This window comes from Herpailurus yagouaroundi, unplaced genomic scaffold (assembly GCF_014898765.1).
Source record: "Herpailurus yagouaroundi ecotype Mexico unplaced genomic scaffold, PumYag 203, whole genome shotgun sequence".
NCBI lineage: Eukaryota > Metazoa > Chordata > Mammalia > Carnivora > Felidae > Herpailurus > Herpailurus yagouaroundi.
In genome coordinates, this window is record NW_024412434.1 from 7,974,279 (window position 1) to 7,985,998 (window position 11,720).

Consider the following 11,720-nt stretch of genomic DNA (forward strand, 5'->3'; position numbering starts at 1 on the left):
TCTCTGTCCCAAAAATAAATAAATGTTGAAAAAAAAAAAAAAAAGGCTTCCATTCCAAACTAGACATAATTGATGTAAAGTTAGAAAAATACACAAACGACTTGCACAATGTACTACATGAACGATTTCAGCGGGAGGGCTTGATGTGATGACTGACCTAGGGGTCAAGAGTGAATATGTGGGGTAAGGGTAAGTATCTTTATGTTGCGTTTTAGTGCTCAGCGTTTGCCTCTTAGCACCTGTGGGACCTGAAATATATCAAGAATATAATACCGGAAGAGAGATTAGCATACGTATAACATATTTTATCCAAACTCAGTGAGTTAAGATTCTCTTAGAAAGAAAAGTCTACCTTTCATGATCTCAAATCAAAGGACCTAAGGACTGTATTTGGAGTTGCGGCCACACGATCTGCAAAGATTATAATCTGTATAAATTGTAATTCTAGAGGCTTCTTAATGAATTCCCCTGTATCTCCACGCATGTAACACCATGGGCCTCTCAGGCACAGAATGGAATGGGGGTGGCCTTAGGCTTCCTGGGGGGGTGGTGTGGCTGATGATAAGCCGCAGCATCTGTTTACAAATGCCCTTAAAATCCCCTTACAAGCCCTCCAGTTACTAACACCAAGCAAGATCATCAACAGATAGAGAACACCCAGATGACAGCAATTTCCACTTCTTTCCAAAGCAATGTGTTAACTAAACATACATGCTCTGAATAAGTTCTCTTAAATAGCTTAGTTTTTCCTGTGTATAATCAGAGTTTTATTTTTTTCTTTCTGATTTGGCCATTTATTTCTTCCTAGACAGGTATCTTCTACTTCTGATTTTTTTTTAATGTTTATTTATTATTTTGAGAGAGAGAGAGAGAGAGAGCGAGAGACAGCGTGAGTGGGGGAGGGGCAGAGATCGAGAAAGAGAGAGAGCGAGAGAGAGACAGAATACAAAACAGGCTCCAGGCTCTGAACTCACGGACCATGAGATCCTGAGATCATGACCTGAGCCGAAATCAAGAGTCGAATGCTTGACCGATTGAGCCGCCCAGGCGCCTCTGTTATCTTCTACTTTTGGAAAGTTTATGTTAGGCCACTTCACTTTTGCAAAAGACCTACCCTAGTACCTGTTCTCCCTGAGAGGAATCCAAAGAGGATTTTTGCTTTTGTGAGAAAAGGTGAAAAGCAAAAACAGCATTCAGCATTTGTTTTGCAGCAAGCCCTTAGAGAGTCAGCATGTAGCCCAGGCAGGGCCTGGCCCTTCCCCAGGAATTCTACTCAGCAAGTCAGCATTAAGCGGCCAAGGCTTTGAAACTGCGTCCACGAGCGTCTGTGCTTTATCTTGATCTATTTTGTGCATCCGTTGGCAAGATGCGTCCTAAGATCAAATCAGAAAACCCAAAGAGTGAGCTTCAGTCTTCTGAATGTCCGACTTCAGCTCAGGTCGTGATCTCACAGTTCATGAGTTCAAGCTCTGCCTGGGGCTCCCTGCTGTCAGCATAGAGCTCACTTTAGATCCTCTGTCCCCCTCTCCCTCTGCCCCTCCACTGCTCATGTACTCTCTCTCAGAAATAAATAAAAAACATTAAGGAAAAAAAAAACCTTAAGAGGGGTGCCTGGCTGGCTCAGTCAGCTAAGTGTCCCACTCTTGGTTTTGGCTCAGGTCATGATCTCACGGTATGTTGAGTTCGAGCCCCCACCGGGGCTCCGTGCTGACAGTGAGGAGCCTGCCTGGGATTCTCTCTCACCCACTCTCTCTGTTCCTCCCCTACTCACATTGTCTCTGCCTCCCCCAAAATAAATACATAAACTTTAAAAAAAAAAAAAAAAAGCTCAAGGGAGGTTATTTTGCAGGTCTGGAACACTCAAAAACGTCCCATCCACTTTAATGGAAATTGCCTCTTTGCGCCACTCTGGCTTAGGAAAGGTTTCACAGGAACGCTTTACTTCTGGATAGCGGTGGAAACCTATACTTCTTTTCCCTTCTGAGAGACCAAACTGTTTCCAATGTAAGCTAACACTGCACAGGCTTTTTTTTTTTTTTTTTTCTGGTAGTATTGTATCAGCTTTCCTTCCTCTTCTTTTTTCTTTCCCCAGAGCATATTACAAAAGAGTTTTAGCTCTTTTCTCAATATTAAGCAGTTGCTTTCTGGAGAAAGGAATCAGTCAGCAAGAGAATACACTTAAAAAAAAAAAAAAGGAAAAAAAAATCAGCACCCTCTCTTTTGCTTTTTGTTATTTGACATGCCTGTGGTTACACCTCCTTCGGGAGACAACAGGACTTTATCAAGAGTTATACATAAATTATCACCGATTTTTACCAAAACGGAGATTCCCATGCACTGGGGGCTTCCTACTGTTACTGCGTACTTTCCCTGGATCATCTTCAAAATTCCTTCCCCTCTTCATCTCCCATTTTCCCCCCCCCCCCCCCTCACACTTTCTCTAATAGGAGTAAAGGAGTTCCCATTCTATTTCCATCTTTAGTGCTCACCAACCAACAGTGCGCCCCCCCCCCCCCAAGGTCACCTCCGCTGCTCAGGAATTGAACAATCTCTCTCCCTCCCCTCTCCTTCCTATACAAGCAAGGCATCTGTGGGCTGGGAGGGTTTTGTCTTTTGTAAGGGAGCTGGGGACAGCTGGGAGGTGTTTTATTTGAGCGAAGTGTGCTAATGTGTGCTTTTCCCCTCCCCTTCTAGTGGAGGAGGAGACCGGGGGTGACACTAAGCAACAACTGAAAAAATTTTAAGCTGCTGGCAACAAATTGGGGCTCACATGACCAGGCTTGCTCCCTGACATCCCGTCCCGCTTAGTGCCTGGGAGACTTTGTCATGGACAGCAGACGCGTCCCCTCAGACTCCAAGTTCACTTTCCTGTGTTGCTAAGCCTTCATCTTAACGGCGGTCACTTTCCACATAAAACTGAACGAGTGTCGTGGGTCGAATCATTTCTTTTATAAAGGTAGCTCATTATTAACAGACCACCGTCAGAAGTCCCTCGAGAAATTGTGCCATATTTAAGACAGAGCCTTCTATCAAATTCGGAACGTGTGCGCTAATGTTTTCAGTACAGTGAAGCACATATCAATGCTCACGGCTTCCTCCAGGAAGCTGACTGGCAGGTGGAGACGTGTGTGTAGGACATTTACGCAGGAACTCGCCCAGCATCTCCCTTGAGGGAGGGAGAGGAAGAGAACGAATCAGGGCCGGGGACACCGCAACGTTGGGCTGTGGTGAAGGCTGTCTAACAACAGCTCCAGTGGGCACCACAGAGAGCTCTGAACTCGGGACGGCCTCTCAGAGCTGCCCCATTTGTGTCAAAGTCTAGGCCAGTTAGTCACTGGATGTGGGCCACCCTGGGAAGGGTGTATAACCTTGGGTGGGGCGCTTGTTTTTCAACTGAGGCAATGTCCCAGGAGGCCAGTCGCTGAGAGCTGTCTGCGGGCAGCCCTCCCACAGCTGGGGGACTAAGGTCACCACCTACACAGGTAATGGGTGGTCCATCGGGATGCCTTTTTGCAAGAACATCCATCGTGAGTCTGAAAGGGTGAATTCACATAAACAATGGTGAGGTGGTCTCCCTGGTCTAAACAGAAGACTCTGTGCCTCGGGGCTGGTGGATGGCCCCCCGGGCCAGCTGTCAGACAAAGAAGAGCAGAGAAGGAAGTTTATGCCAAACCCTCCTCTTCCCCTACCCTCCCTGGCCAAGTCTCCTCCTTTGTTCCCACCTCACCGGAAGGCAACTCAGATGACCCCTGCCCCCACCGCAGGGCAGGGGAAGGGGGGCTTTCTAGCTGGGACAGAGGAAGACCAGACATCATGCCTGCATTTACCCCTCTTCCGGTCTAACACCTGTCTTAAAGCTTCAGCCAAACAAATTCTTTGCCTTTTTAGTCCTACGTACTGTCCTTTTGTGATAACCTGAAAATGTGGCCCAAGCTGAGGAAGGCACGACTTTTCTGGAACGATGATTTTCTTTGCTCCTCTTTTCCCTCCCTCCTCCGTCCAGTTAACCCCGAGCTCAGCACCCTTTGAATGGGATACAGCTGTGACGTTTCCCCTCCACGCTCAGCAGGAGCCCCTGCGTGAACTTTCTGGCGCCATTTTGGAGGAGGGATATCAAACGTAATCACCACCTTCTGACATTCTGGAACGATTTGTGCCAAACCCACAGAAGTGAGTGGGAAAATAAGACAAAATCATCTGAAACCCATTGAGGAATCGGTCTTTCATGTTAGGAAAAGAGAATGTATTCAGATTTCTCTTCAAAGTTTTCTTTTGGAGTTGAGCTTTCTTTGTACAGGGGCACATTAGAACATATTATAGGTTCTGTGACTTGGTTATATTTACAGAGGAATTTTTTATTCTATTTAGTATTTGAAATTTTTCGGTTTTGAGTACAAAATAATATATCACTGACTATAGTCTGGCTAGAATCAAATAGGAATGTCTCTGTGTAGACAATGCAGAGATAGTTGGTATAAGTGTGTAAGGAAGAGATGAGTGTGAATTCACCTTCTTCATAACTTGTTAGATAGGAAATTTAGAGGAGCTGATAAATTTAGGTTTCATTTTGATGAAATGAAACCTAGCTTGTTGAAATAAGTTTTTTTTTTTAATTTAAAAATAATTCTTCAATAATGAGACAGAAGAAAATTATGAAGAGCAGGTCCCACATGAGATGAAGAATATAAAGAAACAGAACATCACTAACTTATACAAAAGAATCTCTCAAAGATTAAGAAGGAAAAGAAGAAATAATCCTTCGGAGGCATCAGATTAATCTCTCAAGTCTAACTCATAATGTGCATGATTTGAGTTTCTGTCTTGCTGATGAGAGAAAATATTACTTTCTAATTTTTTTGTTGTTGTCTTAGGATTTCCATAGACTTTCGTGCTGGTAGCAATGAATGCTGGGAGCCATTCATTCCAAAGAGAATGCTAGATACAGCCACAGGCCCGAACTAGCTTGATAATCCTCACTCCACATTTCACCTTGTCTGTGGAAGGGAAACAATGAGCGACGAGGTGAGGGAGATTCAAGGGATTCCATGTGTTTTCTATTGTCACATAGCTAATAAGCACTACAGCCACCATTTAATCTAGGCACGGGTTATTGTAAAGTTCATGTTCTTTTCACCACCCCAGGCTGACTCCTGGAAAAAGTTTTCTCAGTAACCATCAAGAACCTGTGACCCGGAAAATGGGATATAAAAGTTCCAAGAAAATGTCAGGGGCGGATTCTTACAATGCCAATAGATTTCAGATGACTACTTTAGAAGAGAACATAGAGACTTTTAGTTGAGGACAGAATATCTGGTTCTTACAGAGTTTACTTAATTTGAGCTTCGAAATACGGTTTATGTGCAGGGCGCCTCGGTGGCTCAGTCGCTTAAGCCTCCGACTCTTGACTTCTGCTCAGGTCATGATCTCACGGTTCATGGGTTCGAGACCCGCTCAGGGCTCTGTGCTGACAGCTCGGAGCCTGCTTGGGATTCTGTCTCCGTCTCTCTCTGCCTCTCCCCCGCTTGCTCTATCTCTCTCTCTCAAAATAAATAAACATTTAAAAAAACCACATTTGTTAAAATAAATAAGTAAATAAATAAATAAATAAATAGAGTTTATGTGTAGTTTTCCTAGGAGAAAGTTCATAGACTATCAGCTTCTGAGTGATGCTCATGACATTTAAGTAATTTACATGCTAAATGATCAAAGTAAGACAAAGACAAACAGAAAGTAGACACTAGAGATTATGCTAACAGAGGAGAAGGAAAGGCAAATAGAAAAAGGACGAAAAGGAGCAGCTAGAGCAAAACAATTCTTGCCTTCTCTTTCTCCTTTTGCCCCCATTTTTCTTTGCCTCGTACATTTGTTACCTTTCAAGGAACAAATAATGGGCTTGGGACTCAAAGAACTGATATCAGGAAGTGCAAAGGGGTGCAAGGCCCTTCTTTCCTCCCTTACAGACCCAGTAGGTATGGGGGTTAGGAAAGGTAGAAGTGTTGGCACAGTTTCTAAGACTGGCCCTGAGTTAAAATATCAGCAGATATGGCGGAACTGAGCCACGACCAGAATTGAATAAGATAATTGGAAATCACAATGGCATTCTGACTCAACAATGAATAGGGTAGCAAGCCCAGTCTATAGTTTAGCGTATTTTGTGTAAAATTACAGCGCATTGTATATAATATCGTGATCATAGTACATATGCATTTTGGACTTATGAGAAATTTGAGGTTTCTTATCACGGTTAGTGGTAAGAAAAAAAAAAAAAAGAAGAAAGTGAATGGTTGTCAAGCCAGGTTGACAGAGCAAGTTCTGGGTTCTTTCTCCAGGTCAACCGCTGATTGACTCATTTTTACCTCACTTACTTTTTCCAGGTCATCGAGCTTCCTAACGCCCCTCTTTCAACCACAGAAAGTGTTTTCTCTTGTTTGCACGGAAGCAAATGCGGTAAAATTAGTTATAAGGATAAAAATGGATTTCAGGAGGGCAATGTTCGAATAAAGCTCAGATTTACAGAACTGGAGATTTCTTATCATGAGTTGGTTTTAAATGATCAGAAGACCCTCTGATACTGATGCGCGAATGAGAAATAGGGATCTTAGTTGAATTATTCAGAATAAGACTCGGTCATGCTGCAGTGGCAAATAACCCTTAAAATCTCTGTAACTTATTTTTTTCGCTCACGCTGTATTGAAAGTTGACAGCGGTCTGGCTTTACGGACCATCAGAGACTCACGCTGACACGGACTTCACTATCTCAAGGCACCATCTTAGCACATGGCTTCATTAGCACCATGGCAAAGGCACAGTGTGAACGCAACTAAATCCTACTCATAGCCCAGGGGGGGTCAGAACTGGTCACTTGACCCCAAGTGAACAGGAAGGGACTAGCAAGGAGAGGCGTGTCAGATGTGGTGATACTTCTAAGTTCCAGCACATGATGTTCTTTGGCTTTGTGGAGATTGTATCAGTATTACCATCAATTGAGGCACATGATTAGTAGCGTGTTTATTTAAACGGCATGATAGAAAGGGAGTTGCTGAGTCGGCTTATGCAGCGTTGAATACAAGAATTTTCATAAGTTAAAAAAAAAAAGAATTCTAGTAAGTTAGGGAAGTTTACGTATTTTAATAAGCATCGGAATCATTAGAGAAATCACTGAAACACAGATTCTGGGGTGCCTGGGTGGCTCAGTCAGTTGAGCTTCTGACTTTGGCTCAGGTCATGATCTCCGGGTTTGTGAGTTCAAGCCCCACGTCGGGCTCCCTGTTGTCAGCCTGTCAGTATACGGAGCCCACTTGGGATCCTCTGTTCCCCTCTCTCTCTGTCCCTCTCTCACTTGTGTTTTCTCTCTCTCAAAATAAAAATAAATAAACATTAAAAAGTAATTAAAAAAAAAAAAAGTAAGACAGAGATTCCTGTTCCCCTATCCCTAGAGATTTTTAATCCAGTTAACCCCAGGGGCAGTCCAGGAATTTGGATTTTAACAAGCACCTCTGAGAGTTTTCATGCGGGTGGTCTTCATGGTTTGACAAACACAAGATTATTGGTTTCTGCCTTATGACAGTGATATGTCAGAGTTTCAGCATGTGTGTGTGTGTGTGTGTGTGTATGATATTTTATTCTGAGGGGTACAGTGCTAAGAAGGTTGTTAGTTCTATCTCACTGATTTTCACAAGATAAAGCCTTGGTAGAAACGGATCTGAAAACTTCAGAGGTATATGGTGAAAACCAGCTGAAAATTCAAGAGAATAAGTAGAAAGTACATGGAGAGAAACTGGGGGTGATAAAGACCAGGAGAAGGTGCAGAAGGAGGGTAGAAATGAGGGTAATGAACATCCCTGGTAGACCAATCATGTTCCTGGATACAGGGATTAGGTTATCTGGGTCAACATATGGTCTGGTAGGAAGAACAGGAGCTGAAAAGTGCTCTACAATATGACAAAGGACTCTTGCGATGGTTTTTATTTAGAGGCACTTAACTGAAAAACTAAGACAGTGCTGAGAAGGGGCAAAATACAGCTGAATTCCTTGTCATTATTGAAAATGTGGTAATTTACACAAGAAATAGAGACATGCACAAATATCATGTACCAAGTTTTTGTAGCTTTTATATACTGACAAAAAAAATTGGAAATCACCTGAATGTTTGCCAGTTGGAATCTGGGTAAGTGCTTTTGACCTCATCCATGTGATTGGGGTGCTATGTAACCATGAAAAGTGCTTTGGGGGCATCCAGGAAAGAGTGATGGATTAGCAGGTTTATAAAAATCTCCTTCCAATACTCACTGGAATGAACAAAACAAGATATACCAAAGAAAGTATCGCCCAACAAAGAATCTAGGGGATTTTCACAATCTCATATTTCAGACTTCAAGAAATACAACTCTAACTCCAAAACAATTAAGCCTAAATTGATATAAAATTCTGGGAATCAATCCACAACTCCCTTTTTGGAGTGAGAAGAGGCAGAATTTCTGAAAATCCCACTAAAAATAATTCTCACTTTGGAAAGACAGGAAATAGGGGCCTGAATTGGCAAAAGAAAAGATCTGGAATGTTCCGCTTGGGGCCCTTTTTCCTCACTGTAAAGCCAAACATCGGTCGAAGGCCACAGTGGTGGGACAGAGTCCAGAAATCAGTTTTTTTTTTTAATTCTTTTATAAATTTATTTATTTTTGAGAGAGAGAGAGAGAGAGAGAGAGAGAGCGCATGAATGAGCAGGGGAGGGACAGAGAGAGAGGGAGACAGAGGATCCAAAGCGGACTCCATGCTGACAGCAGAGAGCCTGAAGTGGGGCTCAAACTCATACACCATGAGATCATGACCTGACCCGGCAGTGGACACTTAACCGACTGAGACACCCAGCCACCCCCAGAAATCAGCTTTTAGCAGCAATTGCTTGTGAAGGACTGACAGCTTCGGACAGAGCAAGCTGGGTGGGGGAAAGTGCCTGCGGCCACACAAGGCCAGGTGTTCACGCCATTCAGCAGGGCTCCGCCTCCAGCTTTGATCAGCCAGAGAGGGGAGACAAACCCACACCTCCAGACCCCACCACGACCCATGGGACAAAGTAGGCTCTCTATTCATTGGACCGGGCCTCTTGTCAAGGGTCTCAATGACAGCAACACAAATCAAATGAACGTGCAAATTGTTCCCAGCTTTGATGGCTGGCGGAACCACTGTCCTCCCCAGTCTCCTCAGGCAGCCCTGGGACCAATACATATAAATGGTGTAGACCCAAGTGCGAGTCAGAGGAAGCAAACCACGCTTGAGAAAAACAGGGAGATAACCAAAGAGTGCACGGGTATCGTTTGGGGAGTGCAGCGCAGGCCCGCATAGACCTGCCACTAGTTCAAAATGACTAAGCAAGGAGAAACCCGTCTTGGGGTCTGTGGGATAACCCTGCCTCCCACCCCCTCAAAGGAAAAGAAAAAGAAGAGCCCGTTCTGGAAGAAAGGCTCAGAAAAGTGCTTCTCTTCCTAACTAAATTCAACAACAAAATACGCTCAAAATAACAGAACGAAAAGGCCTGCGGAACCCCCAGAGACCCAGGACTCACGATGTATGCAGTAGTCCGAAGACCCCTCGTTGCCTCCCTTCAGGAAAGGGCTGCGTCCATCTTATGAAGTTGTGGCTGTTGTTTCAAACGGATAGAGGGGAAAGGGTGAGGCACGTTGGCTAGCCAGAGGGGAGAACTGACGTGAACACTGTTGACGGCCTATCTAACCACACATTCTCCTTTCATCTCTTCTGACAGAATCCCCACTGAGTTAAGGTGTCCGCCCCTCATCTCTTCTGACAGAATCCCCACTGAGTTAAGGTGTCCGCCCCTCCTCCCTTAGCCATGCCCTTCAGAACAAGCTGACCCCCAGCCTGGGCTCTGTACCTGACCAGTCCTAGCTCATGAGCGATTAGGGTTGCCCTGGTGACTGTTATTGGTCAAGCAGGGCGTAGGACACAAGCTGACCCATTAGACTTAAAGAATGAGCTGATATTTCCCCGGGGCAGAGGGACACAAGAAGGGACCATGCAGTCTTGGCTGCCACTGGAAGCCATCTTGTGACCATGAGGAGAACGGGCTTGCAGATAAGGGTGCTGAAGACCGCAGAGGAGAGAAACAAAGCACCTGCAATCTTGATGACAATGTTGAGCCTGTCCTACCTCTGAACTTTCTGTAGTTGGGTTGCTTATGCCAATCGAAGTCACAGTTTCCTAACAAATACTGCGGTTTCCCCCCTCCCTCATCTTGTCTGTACACGGTTGGCATTTCTTTCACATTTAGCGGTTATTCCTTTTGTAATTAGAAAGATGTTTATATTTTGACAAGTGAATACAGAAGAGATTGACACTAGCTAAAATGCATTATTAAATTAAAAAGCAGGTTACAGAGTTTTTTAATGAGATGATTCCAATTTTATTTGAAAAGGTGTACATAATGCCCTGTATGCACAGGGAAAAACCCGAAGGAACGCATGTCAAAATAGTTGCAATTGTTTTTGAATAGTAAAGCTATGTGTGCTTTTTCCTTTTTCGTTTTGTTGGATTCCCCCCCACCCCCACATAATGAATACGAAATGACTTCCACAGAGATTGAAAAGATAAATTAAAATTTATTTATTTATTTATTTAGGGTGTTGGGGAGGGGCAGACAGAGAAGGAAAGAAAGCGAATCCCACTGCCGGTGCAGAGCCCAGTACAGGGCTCGAACTCACGAACATGAGATGGTGACCTGAGCGGAAGGTGGACGTTAACCGGCCGAACCACCCAGGCTCCCGGAAAAGATAAATCAAAATTTACATAAAAATTGAGGTACTCTGATTGGGCCAACAAATACTGCCACTTCTGCCAGGTCTGCGTTTGTAATATTTTGCAACTCTTAAGAAGAAACAGAAGAAAGGCTGGCGGCCCCTCCTCTTTCCACCAACCCCAGCATTCAATAAACACAGCAGAGCCCACCATGTTGTTGGAGTCGGGCCTCGCTGGCCGCCCCACAACCCCCACACCCCTTTCCCCTGGAACCCTGAAGAGGTTTCCTCTCTCTTCTCACGGAGGTGAGGCCAACACTGGTGGTTGGAAGGTCTTGGCTGATATCAGTTTGCCCCCTGAGGGGGGTCTACCTCAGACTTGCAGCAAACCCAGGGCCTGGTCCTATCAGGATGTTATATTTTAAGGATCAGCAATCAAAACCAAAGACGGCTTTCCATGCCCTGGAAGTAAACGCTCAATTCAAAATTGCAATGAGACATTTCTCATGAGCATCTTCCTCCCGCCATCTTCATATTCCTCTTGAATTTTTTTTTCTTATTCCCTTTTTATCATGTACTGTACGGCAAGTTCTTTGTATATATTAAATCACTTAATCCTCATAAAACCTACTGGCATTATTAAAACTATTTTGTGGCTAAGTCTCGAAGCAGACTTTCTCAGCCTTGGCACTATTGACATTTGGGACGTGATCATTCTTTTTTATTTATTTATTTAAAAAAAAATTTTTTTTATATATATATTTTTTATTTTTGAGACAGAGAGAGACAGAACATGAACGGGGGAGGGTCAGAGAGAGGGAGACACAGAATCTGAAGCAGGCTCCAGGCTCCGAGCTGTCAGCACAGAGCCTAACGCGGGGCTCGAACTCATGGACTCTGAGATCATGACCTGAGCCAAAGTCGGATGCTTAACCGACTGAGCCACCCAGGTGCCCCATGATCATTCTTTTT

General features: G+C 44.2%; 2 long non-coding RNA genes across 2 annotated transcripts in view; both read left to right on the plus strand.

Annotated features, from left to right (window-relative positions):
- LOC121014673 (uncharacterized) overlaps window positions 1-2,929 on the plus strand; it is a 9,805-nt gene extending 6,876 nt beyond the window's left edge. Inside the window, exon 2 of the long non-coding RNA XR_005783356.1 lies at window positions 2,695-2,929. This is a non-coding gene — a long non-coding RNA (uncharacterized LOC121014673). The remainder of the gene's footprint in view (window positions 1-2,694) is intronic.
- LOC121014672 (uncharacterized) overlaps window positions 1-11,720 on the plus strand; it is a 30,435-nt gene that overhangs the window by 12,710 nt on the left and 6,005 nt on the right. The window contains exons 3-4 of the long non-coding RNA XR_005783355.1: window positions 8,108-8,167; window positions 10,853-11,054. This is a non-coding gene — a long non-coding RNA (uncharacterized LOC121014672). The remainder of the gene's footprint in view (window positions 1-8,107; window positions 8,168-10,852; window positions 11,055-11,720) is intronic.